Genomic DNA, 15433 nt, shown 5'->3' on the forward strand with positions numbered 1-15433 from the left:
TTCTGCCATGCCTCATTATCATGACTCTAGCATACAAACCTGTGGGGTACAAAACTATGTAAACCACAGCAGGAAGACTGGTGGGTGCTAACAGTCACAGGAATGGTACCTAGAGCACAGCCTCAGGCTCTGAGGTCTCTAGAGACAGCCTGTTTCCCGCGTTTCTTGAGGTTGGGTAAATTAAATCCCTCCATGGTTTCTGTGACACATTGTAGACACCTTCCAGAAAATTCAGTTCATTTGATCTCAGGCAAACTAAAATTGGTGTGTGTTGCTTATAAGATCCTCGATAAGAGCCTCTCTTTCTTAGAACAAACCATACATGAGAAGCAGGTCTGCGTTAAAGACAATCACCGTCAGTTAGGCTCCTTAGAAGTCAAAGTCAGAGAAACGCTGAGTTTCTGAGTTTGGTTGTATTTAGACAAACTCTATAGAGGGAAGCAGTTGGACTTGGAAAATTCTCTCCCTTGACCTACACGAAATCTATCATCTAGTCAGAATAACTGTAATAACCATGCTCCAAAGGGGCCCCTAGTAACTCTGTCTGCTTGGTAGTCATATTCCTGTTTTTTCACTTCTTATTCTGGGTAGGACTGGCTTCTATCATCAATCAGATACCACAAAACCTCCTATGTCACTTGTGACCTCTAAGCAGAGGTCCTGAAAGGCATTGAGGCTCCCAACTTGTTCTTCCAGATCACTCACTAAAGAGGAAACTGCCTTGTCTGTTGGCAAAATCTCTTATGCTACCTGCCAGGAGGGCCATGTGGTGAGAGCTAAAGGTCCTGCCAATGCCCGGCACTGGCTTGCCAGGCAAAGGAATTGAGTGTGCCATCTTGGAAGCAGGTCCTCTGGCCCTAGCCAAGAGCTCTTAGATGAATAAAGCCCGACAACATCTTGGTACGATCTCCTGAGAGACTCTGAACCACTGAAACCATGAGGTAATAGATACCCACCATGCTTTGAAAATTTTGGTATGCTCCAAAAAAAACCAAAGATAAAGAAGCAAAAAACCAAAGTCCCCGAAATGACCTATAGGCCTTCAGATGGTGGCTTCTCCCCGTCCTCTGCCTGCATTTGGAATGCTTGCCCCCTCTCATTGTGCTTTGGATTCCCCACCATCCTGCTTTCTCTGGAACATGCTAGCCATGCTCCTGCCTTGGATGCTCTGCAGCTTTGGGCTCTTTCCTGGACCACTCTTCTCCACTCTTCTCCAACATATTCAAATGACTTGCTGCCCTCACCTCTTCTGTTTCTTGGTTCAAACTGCATCTTAACAAAACCTTCCTGATATTGCTTTCTTAAAAGGGGAGCCATCTCCCTTCCCTGGAAATTCCATCCACTTGTCTGTAGTGTGGAGCTGTGGGCCGGCTTCCCGCTGCCCGGCTCCCAACCACCGGCTAGCTTTACCCAAAATAATTACACGGAATAAATAAACTGTATTCTTTTAAACACTGCCTGGCACATTATTTTCAGCCTCTTACTCACATCTTGACTAACCCATATAGAATAATATGTGTAACACCACAAGTGGTATCTTACTGGAAAGATTCAGCATTTCTGACCTGGTGGCTGGCTTCATGGCATCTGTCTCCCTGAGGAAAGGCACGGCAGTCTGGCTCAGAGAGCAGAGGCATGGTGATTTATTAACTTCCCTTCCCAGCATTCTGTTCTGTCTACTCCGCCCACCTAAGAGCTGGCCAATCAAATGGGCCAGGCAGTTTCTTTATTAGCCAATGAGAGTCCTCCATCACTTGTCTTGCTTTCTTTGCTCCAAGGCCTGTCACACTGATTAACACACTTTATAATTTACCTCATCTTCCTTTGTGTTGCCCCTGCGACAAAGTTCTTGCATGTTTTCTTCATTACTTTCCTAGGGTCCAGGACAGCACCTAGCATAACTAGTTCTGAAAAAAATGAATAGGAACTGGTGCAGTTAGCTTACGCCATTGAATACCTTATTGGTTTCCTTGTAGAAGTACTAGAAACTATGAAAAGGTTTAACATGAAATAAAAACTGTTACCTGGAAAGATCCAATGCTAGTTTTCCTGTGTCCTCCTCTCTGTCCTAATCAATGCCCTTTTAGTTGTAAGGAAATGACTCTGACCCAGACAAAGTGGGTATTTATCAAAGGCTGCAGGAGACTCTAGGGAAAATCGCAAAGCACAAATTGGCTCTGGGCATTAAGGAAGCTAACTTCCAACAGACTCTTAGTCTTGAGCTTCTCTCTGGCTCTGGGCTTAGTGTCTCCCTCCTGCCACTTGGCTTCCTCCTTTGCTGTACTCTGGTCAGCTCCCTGTAGATCTTTCTCCAGGTCTCTCAGTTCACATGTGCTCATGGCTGCCTAGGGACCACCTCGATTTTCAGTCTTGCTGGTCCAGTCTTTTCAGTCCCAGTTACAAGAAGACTGATTATATCGTCATGAACTAGGCATCCTTGTATGGTAACCAAAGTCATAAATCTGTATGAGTCTGCTGGGTCTACCAGAAAGTGAGCGTGGCTCAAAGGACAAAAATTTATTGTTTCAGGATTTAGAGGCCAGAAATATGAGGCAGGCCAGGTTCCTTCTCAGGAACTGGAAGAAGAATGTGCTTCGTGCCCAGTTTTCTGTGGCTTCCTAACCATCTCTGTCATTCCAATGGCATTCACTAGTGTCTAAGTTACTTCATCTGTTGCTTCATTAAAAAAAAAATACCCTGACCAAACACCTTAAAGAGTTTATTTTGCTTACCGTTTGAGGTTAGTCCACCATAGTGGAAAGTTACAGCAGCAGGAGCCCAAGGAAGCTAAGCACATCATAGCCTTCCACGGTCAGGAAACAGAGTGAGCCTGGCAGTGATGGTGCATGCCTTTCATCAGGGCATTTGGGAGGCAGAGGCAGTAAGTTTCAGGACAGTCAGAGCTGTGAAGAGAGACCCTGTCTCAACAACAAAAAAGAAAAAAGAAAAAGGATATGAATTTTAAAAGTTTTTGATAAACATTATCAAGCAAATTTTCAGGATGTTAGTTGAGAAAACCTATTCTTCCGGCCTCTGTGTCAGTGTCTAATAGAGCATTTTTTTTGTTAGCCTAATATGAAAATAATATCTTCAGATATTTTGTTTCTAATTTTGGAGAAAATTTGAATTGATTATTGTTATTATTAGGTTTTTAAAAATAGGGTTTCTCATTGTAGTCTTGGCTGTCTTAGAACTCACTCTGTAGACCAGGCTGGCCTCAAACTCACAGAGATCCACCTGTCTCTGCCCCAAAGTGGTGGGATTAAAGGTGTGAGCCACCACTGCCAAGCTGAAAATTTGAATTTTTCTTCACATTTATTAGTCAGGAAATTTCTTGTTCAGGGAATTGTTTCTTCAACTAATTTGTTTAATTTTCCAAAGGAATTTTTCTTATTGATTTGCACTAATTCCCTAGTTTATGGATATATAACCTGTAATATGTTGTAGCTATTTATATGTTGGTGAGATTGTCAGAATATAGTGAGAGTCCTCTTTGTCAAACCCTGACTAAACAGAACCAGGAGGACAGGAAGATCTTCAAGTAAGGTTTTCTTTTCTTCTCCTTTTCTTATTTTTATTATATTTACTTATTTTTATTTTATCTCAGTGTTTTGCGTGCGTGTATGTATGTGTACCATGTCCACGCAGGGCCAAAAGAGGCCAGAAGAGGATGTTGTATCCCCTAGAACTGAAGTTACAGATGGTTGTGGGCCACTGCAGGTGCTGAACCCAGGGCTACTGCAAGAGCAGCAAGGGCTCTTAACATCTGAGTCATCTCTCCAGTCCCATCAGACAAGACTTTCTTGACCACAGTAATGGTCCTAATACCATCCATCTAAATGTGGTTTCAACACAAGTCACAAGGACATCTAACAAGATGTGCAAAAACATTTGACTGTTTCAGCTAGGGAAATGCTGTCAACCCCTGTGATCAGCCCCTACAGGAACCTGACGTCCTCCTCTCAAAACAAAATGAGCAACTTTGTTTTTTAAAAAACTATGGCTTGCTGGGTGCTGGCGGTGGCGCAAGCCTTTGATCCCAGTACTAGGGAGGTAGAGGGAGGTGGATCTCAGTGAGTTCAAGGCCAACCTGGTCAATGAGTGAGTTTTAGGAGAGCTGGGGGTTACATAGTGAAACTATATCACAAAAAGCTTTAAAAAGAAATAAAGAAAGAAAGGAAAGGAAAGGAAAGGAAAAGAAAGGAAAGGAAAGGAAAGAAAAGAAAGCTATGGCTTCCCTGTATCACCAGGAGCTCCCCTAGAAACTCCTTCCGTAGTAGTCCAAACTCCACCTTACTGTACTTTGCTCCCTGGATATGCTTCTCATTGAGGAGCCTTCTCTCTGAACTTCTTCTTAAATTGATAATTTGTTGTTGTTGTTGTTGTTGTTTCTTGTAGGGCCCGGGTCTGCCCTTGTTCCTGTGGCTCATCTTGAGGACAGTTTCTGGTCAGACGACTAAGCATCCTGTTTGTTCCAGTGCTCCCTCTGCCCCGCCTGGTGATTTGCTGTAGGGCATTGTTGACTCTATTGTTGGTATGGTAATTTCCCACCTGCCTAGGTGGAAGTCCTTGTGCAGCAGTTAGATATGGTAATTTCCCACCTGCCTGGGTGGAATTCCTTGGGCAGGAGTGGGGTATATAAGATTTTCCCCAAGGCTAAGTAAACGGCATCCTTCCGAATGACCAAGGTCTCTTTGTGTGTTCTTTCAATCTCCAGGCCCTTGTCCGACTCGCGTAAGGTACAGTGGTGCGCGAACTGTACCGAGGGGGTAACACAGAAAGGGCTGTTACAGTTTCTATTTTAGGTAATGGGGATTGAGCTCAGGGTCTTGTACACAATAGATAAACTCCCCACCATTGTTTTTTTTTTAATTTCCATTTTCCTAATAACTATTTGGCCATTTAATGCATGTTAGAAGCTCACCACCACTGTTTTATTTTCATTTTTAATAGTAATTTTTGAAATACAAAGATTAATCTTAATTAACCTTTGCCTTTCTGGTTTCTTTCAAGAACTTGTTTTTATTCCTAAGTTTTTAATAATAAAGTTTTCTCTTTAAAGTTTTATTTATATTTTACTTTTTGTGTGTGAATGTTTTGCCTGCATGTATGCTTGTGTGCTTGATCCCAGCAGATGTCAAAAGGGAGCATAAGTCCCCTGGAACAAGAATTATAGATGGTTGTGAGCCACCATACGGATGCTGGAAACTGAACCTGGGCCTTCTGCAAGAACAGCAAGTGTTCTTAACTGCTGGGCCATCTCAAAAGCCAAATAAAGTTTATTGTTTTTTTTTTTTTAAAGGAATTCTGCATTCGTAGAGGATATAAACAATTTAAATCTTTCCTATCCCTCCACTCCCATAGTTAATGTCTCCCTTACATCAAGTGTATTGGCCTGGATATTCCCATTACTACTTGCAGATTTATCAGTAACTTCCAATTTTTTGTTGTTTGAGAATCTCATGTGCTTTCATAAAATCTGTGTGGCTTTAGTAACTTTAGTGGCTGATCAGAGGAACATGGTCAGACTGATGTCCTAGATCCTGAAGCTAAGTCACACTCTTACAGCATGGGCTCATTAAGTTCCAAGTCTCCACGAAAGCAGCCTGACTACCCTATACCACCATGCTGGACAGGCTATGTGCAAATACTTGATGATGTGAGCTGAGCCCAGAATCCCAGCCATTTGTACCAAGGAAGTTAAACATGTGGTTGAAGCCACCATGGATTCTCTTTCACAGTTTGTCAACTGAATATCACCAAGTAGCCTCTGTCAACAGCAAGTGGAGCAGAAGGATCAACCAGCTGAGCCCTTTACAAATCTGCAGGACATTTGCAATTGTTGGCTTAAGCTGTTAAATTTTAAGGGTAATTGTCACTTCATTAATTTAATTTAAGGTAATTTAAGGGTGTTGTCACTTCATTACGTGACAATAGAAAACTGGATCATTACTTCTTGCCTAGAGTATCACAACAGAATCATATTACTCTTTGAGATGCAGGTAAAGGCATTGGAGTTCAGGGAAGTGGGAGAGCCAGGACCTTGACCCAGCATATTTTTATTGGTTGGTGTCCTAGTTAGGGTTTTTATTGCTGTGAGAGATGCATGGCCATGTCAACTCTTATAAAGGAAAAGATTTAATTGGCGTAACTCGCTTATGGTTCAGAGATTCAGTCCATTATTATCATGCTGGGGTGCAGGCAGACAGGGCACTAGAGAGGTAGCGGAGAGTTCTACATCTTGCAGTCAACAGGAAGTCGTCTGAGACACTGGGTGGTATCCTGAGCATAGGAAACCTCAAAGCTCGCCCCCACAGTGACACACTTCCTCCAACAAGGCCATATCCACTCCAAGAAAGCCACACACCTCCTAATAGTGCCACGCCTTATGAGATTATGGGGCCAATTACATTCAAATTACCACAGTTGGTGATAACTGGTACTATTAAATCTTGCCATGCATGTTAATGTCTCTAATCCAGGCACTTAGAGACTGGGTCAGCTGAATCTCTGTGAGATTGAGGTTAATCAACATGACAAAATGACACTCTGTCTCAGAAAGAGAGAGAGAGAGAGAGAGAGAGAGAGAGAGAGGAAGAAGAAGAAGAAGAAGAAGAAGAAGAAGAAGAAGAAGAAGAAGAAGAAGAAGAAGAAGAAGAAGAAGAAGAAGAAAAAGAAGGAGAAGAAGAATCCAATAGGGTGAGCAACTATCTTTAGGTAGGAGAAAATGCAAACCAACCCTAACTACAAAAGACTTTGAAATAAAAAGCTGCTTTCTTCTTCTAATGGTAATCTGTGTAGTGTTTTAAAGGCATCGTACATAGAGTTAAGCTTTCAACACTAACTCTCTTAGTTTAATCCTGACTCCTCCCTGTGAGCACACTCCATTGATGCTCTCCTGACTCCTCCCTGTGAGCACACTCCATCAATGCCTTCCTGACTCCTCCCTCTGAGCACATGGCATCGATGTCTTCCTGATTCCTCCATCTGAGCACATGCCAACGATGCCCTCCTGACTTCCTGTGAGCACACGGCATTGATGTGTTCATTTTAAAGACAAGACAATGGAACTTTGAGGGGTTCAGCATTGTGTCCATCACCATAAGACTAGAGTCAGAGCTTGCATCTTGGTGCTTGGTGTCTGAGTCTTAGCCACAGGATCACTTTCTTTTTCTCAGATTTTGTCAGTCATCCTTGTTGCTGAGACAGAATATCTGAGAAAATCAACTTAAGGAAAGACATTTTCTGGCTCACAGTTTGAGAGGGTTTAGTTCATTAAACTTGGCTCTATTGCCGCGGGGAGCATGAAGGGTGAGGAGGAACCTCATGGAGAGGAACTCGGTGGAAGAACAAAGTGGCTTGCCTCATGACTGTCAGAAAACAGAGAAGATGTGCACAAGAGGGGTAATGTGGTGTTTTACTATTATTATTCTTTTGGTTTTCTGTGGCGGGGTGTCACCCAGCTCCCAAATAAACCATTCACATGGAGGCTTATTCTTAACTATAAATGCCCTGCCTTAACTTGACTTATTTCTAACTAGTTTTCCTTAACTTAAATTATTCCACCTATTTTTTGCTTCTGGACTTTTTCCTTTTCTTATTTCTGTATATATTGCTTTCACTCTTACTCCCTGGCTGGCTGGGTGGCTGGTCCCTGACATAATCTTCTCCTTGTTCTCTTGTTGCTCCTTCCCCTCTTCCCAGAGTTCTCCTTCTCTTTATTCTCTCTGTCTGCCAGCCCCACCCATCCTTTCTCCTGCTTCACTATTTACTGTTAGACCATCAGGTGTTTTAGACAGGCAAAGAATCACAGCTTCACAGAGTTAAAAAATTGCAGCATAAGCAAAAATAACACACTTTAAAATGATTTTTCCCAACAGAAATGTCTAGAATAATAAGATAAACTCTTTAAGGCACAGTCTAGTGACCTACTTCTTCCAACCAGGCATTACCCCCTAACAGCACATTCAACTATGGATTAACTCACTGATAAGGTTAAAGCCCCCATTATTCAATAAACTCTGGAGGCAAAGCCTTCAAGGTTTTATCTTGAAGCCTTCAGGGGACATTTTTAGACTCAATGTGTGATCGCCTCTGAAGGTTGATGGTGCTCTGATTTCAGCTTTCAAGAAGTACTCCCTTTGCCAGGAGACACATCTGATCACTTTTTCCCCACCAGACCCTGCACATAAGTATCTCTGAGTCTGTAGGATCCAAGTGTGGATCCAGAGAGTCTTGAACCTTACAAAACTCTCACTCCCAAAACCCAACCCTGGACTTGGCAACACCAACAAGGCACAGGAAAGCAAGCAGTCCCTCTGAGCCCAAGACTTGGGGCCTTCTTGTTTCAGACACCCGAATGGACAGGGTAAAGTCACTTTCAGGACTCATGCATGGGAGGATTAGGAACAAGGACTAACCCATCATCTTTCCCACTAAACTCAATATGATGCTGGGTTGCTCTGGTTGTGTTTGACGCACAGGAAGGGGAACTCAAGCCACAATGCCCTAACTAAGACCCTCGCCTGCTGAGACCCTCATGCCATTCCAGAGCCTCCCTAGAGCTTCCTCTCACTTACCTAGGAGCAAGCTTACGAGGTTGTTTCACTGTTTTACTTCTCAGCAGCCACCTCACCCGTCAACCCTCAGGCCGTGCCCCTAGGCACAGCTGCCCTACAATTGCTATTGGCTTTCCTTCAGTGTCCTCTGGGGAATAGACGAATGGACGCCACTCACTGCTCTGTTACTTGGTCCCAAGTTGGTCCCTTCCCTCTGACACTTCAGTGTCACTGTGGCCCAGCTGTATAGGGCAAGAAAACTTTTCTCTAAGCCTGGGTTAATGGAAGAATAATTATGAAAACTATGGATTACTAAAATAACCATCCCTCATCAGATCAGGCTCACCCTTAGGATCAGATTCCTTATCTCACTCCCAACCTGCCTTCCTCTGACAAAGGACAGCCCTCCTGCCGCCTCAAATACTCATGTTGGATACATCCCAGGCCTCTCTTGGCCTTGGGGCGTTAGCTGAAGAGATGACCTACATATCTCTTTACATCCTTAGAGCCAATGTAAAATTAAATTTTTGCCAGAGCAATTGACAATGAGAGCATTCATTTGCTTCAAGGGCAAGCTTTTCTCCTTCCCCTCACCACTGAGGTATGTCTGGCTCTGATAAGACAATCACAGGACGGCTGGACATTAATCAGTCTCTTCAGTTGGCTTCTACAGTCTTATCCATGTATACCTTGTTACACAATGAATGGATGACTTGGTCAAAACCAAGGTACTCCCCCCCGATTCCAGTCCATAGTCTTAGACCAACTGGCTTCTTAAGTATTTAGACAGCTTCCCCTTTACAACAGAGAGTATAAATCCTTAGCACAATTCCCAACCCCATCAATACTATCCTCCCCATTTCAGGCCAGTGTCCACTCTCGAAGCCCGAGATCATTAATCACTCTCCCTCCTGGCAGGTTCTTTCCACCAGCTAACGCTCCCCTCTGACTTACTCTGCCCACCTCTCTCCTCTGTTCCAGCCTCCAGAAAGAGAGCTAAAGAAGCACCCACCTGCTGGAACAAGGGGGCCGGAACTAATCCCCAGTGTGACGATTCTCCTCCGTTGCTCTCTCCCACCTCCCCCACCATCCCTCTACTTCTCAGGAGCATGGCAGACCTGACAAATCTGGCTTTTGTATTTCCTTCTGGAATCTGCCAAGGGGTGAGAGGAGGACGCAGGAAAAATCCTGGGAAGGAACAACACTTAGCATGGTCAGCTAAGCTTTGGGATCACTCAGACTCCATGCTGTCCTGTGCATCAGAACAGCTCTCTCTCCTACACCCAGATCCCCACCAGGGATGAGTCACACCTAAACAGGAATGACTCCAGAGAAGAGGCAAAGGCTGGTGCTTTTCCTGTAGTCCCACTACTTTATTTTCTTCGAAGCCTACTACCTAATTTCTGCAAGCCCCTGGTCATGGAAGCATGAATGAATTGAGTGACTGGTGCCTCGGTAGGAAGCTAAGCTATAAAGCAGGCCACTCCTGCTTGCTCTGAGCTTCTTGCAGAATTAGCTCTTTGTGCTAAAAGAGGCACACTCCTGGGCCTCTCTTCTGCTCCCAGGAAACCTCCTTTAATGGTGACCTGCTGGGAAACATGCCCCGTTCTTTGTTATCTAAGACCTTAGCAACTCAAATGGTAGGAATTGAAGGCCTGGTAAGAAAGGAGGGTGTCCTAGGCAGGTGGGTACTGTAGATATTTTTAGGTTGGCAGAGCCTCAGAGAACCCGTCAGACCACAGAAACCCTCCTACTCCACCTGTGTGTCAGCTTTAAATTTGGATCGGATATTGGTGCCACAAAAGATGCCGTGTCTCCTGCCAGTGGGAGGGCCCATTCTCCTCCTGTGCCATCTCTGGCTTTTCTGCCCTTCTGGTATCCAACTGGCTGGACTCAGTCTAACAGAAAGCAGGCTGCTAGACCAATCTATCTAGACCATCTGTCCCGGAGGAGGGTTGTGGTCTTGCTCATGCCAGTCCTCAGTAAGAACCAAGTTCCAGAATAGGAACTTCAGGAAAATGAGGACAATTCCTCAGCTTTTTTATGGCCTCTTTAGAAAATGGAATCCAGTGTTAGGCAGGGGATGTGAGGAAACCTGGGCAGGGGCAGGACAGTTAGAACTTGTGGCTTCTGGGCCTGGAACTGCTGCTGCTCAGCACTGCTAGGGTTAGGAGTCAGTTCTTTCTGGGCTTCAGTTTCCTGTGTAGATTGAGAAATTTGGGCAGGTTGTATCCAAATCTCATTGTGCTCTTGACCTTTATGGATGCAAGCTGATCCAACATGAAAATACAGCTGACTCACACAATCTCTACAATGGTGCAGTGGACCTGAAATCCTGGTTATGTGTTTTATTCTAGGCAGAAGCAATTTGTTATATCTGGGGAAGCATGGAGGGGCCTAAGCAGCGCTCCCTTCCACTTTGTCTGCCGGTACAAATAAAACCTAGTGTGGGTCGTCCATACCTGAAGCCGATCGAGATGAAGCTGCTATGGGGTTCAGTTGGCTTGTGTACGCTGGCCTCCGACGTACTCCTGTCTTCTGGACTGCTCTGAATGCTTTCTCACACTGAGGCTCTGTCCCTCCCCCACCTGCCTCCCTCAGGTCACATTTTATTGGTTGCGAACTGTAGCAAAGGAAAGGCAAAGGACACCCATGTGTCATAGACGCACGGCTTTGTCATTCAGCTCCCCTTCTCTCCTGCAAGCTTTGTGTGTTCTCCGGTCCTAGATAGATGCTTCCTCTGGGATTAGAAGAGAGCATCGAGGGAGTTTCCAGGGCTATACACATTTGTAGTGAGTCTGCATCAGCTGGAAAACTTTGAACTGCAGATAACAAGGAATCTGATTCAAAGTAATTTGAACAGTAAACTTTATTTCCATATCAAAATAAGAAACCCAAAGATGAAATGAGATCCAAGATAGGTGACTAAATGCCTCACCCAGGTCTTCAAGGGGGAGTTTTACTCCTCCTTCCATTGCCAATGATACTTCTTCTTCCATGGCTTCCTATGGTCGCACCATAGATGCCAGCTGAAATTATAGATGTCACATCCAGACACGGGGATGGCCAGGCAAATAAGTGAAATGATCAAATAGCTTCTAAGTACCCATAGTGATCAAAACCAGTCATTGCCAACGGTTTCTTCTTTCTCTTCCTAGATAAGTAAGAAACTAAATTTTCCATGCCTCTTTGAAATTAGTGTCTTGTGACTTCAAGTGATAGGTAATTCTGGGATGACATATTTAAGAGCTGACATATGATGTTAAATGCCTGATTCTTGTGCCACAGAAATAATGGCCGTATGTGTTACAATAGAGGTGCATGGGCTAAGAGCAAGTTGGATTGCTAAGAAACTACATGAAGACTTGATTTCTGTAGTCACTTGAATTTCACTAACTTGATGTAAAGCCAAGTGAATTTTAAAAAACTGGAAATGTAGTGCTATTTGTTACTACAGCAAAACATGACCTATCCTGACCGAAGCAATGACTGAGACAAAAATCAAGTCTTTCTAAATCACGAGTCTGTCTTTAACCATTGAGCGTATTGCTTTCCTTGTTTCTTCATCAAAGAGATTTTTGGAAGTGATAACCTTGGAAGAATGAGAGAAGGCTAGAAAAGAAAGGGATACTCATGAGAACAAATTATCAGAGGAAGAGCAAGGAAAAGGTTAGTGCATAATCATGCCTATTATTCCTATTATGAACAACTTTAAAAACTAAGAAAATTAAAGAGAGTAATCTTTAGAAAAATATTTATAGACAAGGCCTGAAGGAGTTTTGATCTTGGCCAGGGAATTAACTGTGGCTACTATTGGCTGAACATAGTTTTGTAGCCTTCTCCGGGGAAGCGTAAGTGAGAATGGTGTCTGCTTTGGAAGGTAAGCACCAAGCCGCGGTCCTGAAAACAGGACAGAGCTCCATTCAAGTCATTTTCTCCCTGTGTGGTTTCCCTCTTTCTTAGCTTAACAAGGACAACCTGTTGACCTGTTGATTTAAGGCTTTTTGTTTTGTTTTGTTTTGTTTTGTTTTGTTTTTCTTTTGTTTTGTTTTTGTTTTTCGAGACAGGGTTTCTCTGTAGCTTTGTAGCCTATCCTGGAACTAGCTCTTGTAGGCCAGGCTGGCCTGGAACTCACAGAGATCCACCTGCCTCTGCCTCCTGAGTGCTGGGATTAAAGGCGTGCGCCACCAATCGCCCGGCTTTAACTATTTGTTAATCTTAGCTGCCTCCTTCTTTCAGTCCTCTGCAACCACTCTCAAGTCCCAAGGACGGACAAACCAAGTTCTTGTATCTAAGTCTGGAAATAACCTAGGTAATGGGGTTAATATTTGTGCCATCTCAAGGCAGTTTGTGTAATAAATCACACATTACTATGAAACCCAAGTTTAAACAGATTGCATAGGAGACAAGAGAAGCTGAAATGTCTTACTTTTCTGAAGTGAAAAAGAGACTACTTTCTATTTAAGAAGCAAAGACTTGACGATGAAGATGGCCCATTGCTCACATGTGCACCTGTATATTGATTAGAACCGAATGCCCGAGCCTACTGCATCTTTGAGCAGGTGTATGTGGGTCCACCCCCTGGGGAAAACTAAAAGAGGAGTTGCTGATTAGCATGTTTATGCATTTATTGTTAGCTGTAATTACTTGTTTATTAAGGCAGAGGCTTCCCCGCTTATTACAATCATTATGTCTGTCAGGAAGAGGTAATGCTCTCGAATTTCACAAATGTGCGAATTCCACAAACCTAGCCAGCCTCAGCTAGAACCTACTCTTAATGAAAATGCAGAGAAGTTCATTTTCAAAGAGACACGAGGCTTTTATTTTAGCGAATATGGAATTTTCCTGTCCAGGAGGACCACAAACTTTTAGGTAAAGAGTCTGCTGCAGACTCTGCATTTTTCACTAACTGCACTTTTCTTTATGCATTGTGCAAGGTAGTTATGTGATATGTGTGCTCTTGCTCCCATTATCTTACCTCCCTCTAGTATAGGAACGAACGGTCCTATTTTCTACATAAAGATTCTGAGAGGCCAAGACCGTGCCTGTACAAGCATGCGCGTGTGCGCATGCGCACCCTGCTCACCCACATTTAAGTTCATTGGAGAACATTGACTAGGCCACTTTTTCCAGTATGCATAAATTCAAGAGGGTCTGTGAAGCGGGTGATTTCTAAAAGAACCAGAAAGTAGGGTCTCTACAACACAAGAGATGAGTCATAGTGGCATGTACAGACAAGGCCACTGCAATGAGAAGAGGCCATGCTGTTTGCTGAGAAAGACTGAAAACAGTGCCTTGCTGGGGAGTTGAAAGACTAAGATCTATGGTCTGGATGTTGTGGACAAGAGTGGCCAAGTTAGGACATTAAAGCTCATTAGTTGGGGCTCTGATTACCTGTAGTCCTTTTTGCTTTTGCGGATTTGCTGGGAACAGAGATCGTGACCCATACGAGATGCTGAGCATCAAGTGGTCTCTGACTGTGGCGGTGCCAGGGGTCAGGGTAGCTGTAGTCATAATGGGAAAAGCTGGCTGTTGGTGAGTGTCGTGTGCCAGACACCATGCAAAGCAGTTTGCATTCATTTTCTCATTTAATCTTTATCAAGCGCTATGGAGTTGGCTCATTTTGTTTGCAAATGAGGAAACAGCACAGAGACATTAAATGAAGTGACCAAAATGAAAAATTCAGAATTGCCAAAATCAAGGTTCAACAACCCCCTTCATGGGAATCAATGGAGTCCTGAGATGTGTCTCATGCACTAGGCTCGCTCTTCTACTCCGGACTAGTTTATAAGACTATACCCTAAATTCGAATAAGCAACTCTGTTAAACTGGCATATTTACTTATATGCAGTTCATGAATCCTAAGTGGATAGCTTAATGGATTTTTAACCAATATCCATGTAATAGCTTTCTATTTCAGTAATTAGCTAATCTGGATGGGTAAAATGCTGAATATACAGAACTACTGTTGCAATTAAAAAAAAACTCCAAGTAATGTCACTTCGATCATAGTCACACAGCCTGCTTTGGTGTAACACAAACTCTTGTTAAAATTGATAGAACCCAAGTCTTCATGGCCTATATTGTCTGGGAAATCAGATGCTCAAAATATGGCAAGTGCCTAAGTTAGCGTGTGATAGGTCATTATTTGTGTTTTTGTTAATTATTTCCAATCTCTTGCACAGACAAACTTCTGTGCTCTCTATATAGGGAAAATAGACACATCCTGTGAACTTCCCAAGAGGAGAGGATATACAATTTAAAGATTTTATTATTGCTACGTATGTATCTTAAAAAATCAATACATCTATCTGTCTGGCTATTGATCTACATGTATGTACACATTGGGTAGTTATTTAAGAAGGCTCTTTTAAAGCAACGCTGCATTAAGTGGGCCCTCTGTTCAAATGGATATATGTGCATGGCTAAAATTTTCATCATGTGGGTATGCAGCACGGCTCACCTGTGAGCTGGGGGTTTGAAGTAAATACAAATTATATTCTGATTAAAGGCTACCAAGCATACGCACTTCTCAGACACTTGTGATTCCATGCATAGTCACATGTGACACAAACAAGTTGATAGGCCATTTGTGGGGTATGCCCTGTGGAGGGCTCCTCCCCAGGCAGAACAAAAGCCCTCCAGTCCCAGGATCACTTGTGGAGTGGACTGGTCAGAAGAAGAGCCCCGAGAAGCATCCACTAACTTTTCATATGAGCCTGACTTTGCAGACAGCTATTCCCTTAGCACAGTTGGGAAGCAGGTTCCTTCTGGCATGTCCACTGTCTCATTGCAGGCTCACTGAATATTTAATGATACCATTTGCCTTCCCAGAAGGAGCTCAGAAAGGCTGAAACTGTTGTGGTTTCAGGAGG

Source organism: Arvicola amphibius, chromosome 8 (assembly GCF_903992535.2).
Source record: "Arvicola amphibius chromosome 8, mArvAmp1.2, whole genome shotgun sequence".
Classification (NCBI taxonomy): Eukaryota; Metazoa; Chordata; class Mammalia; order Rodentia; family Cricetidae; genus Arvicola; species Arvicola amphibius.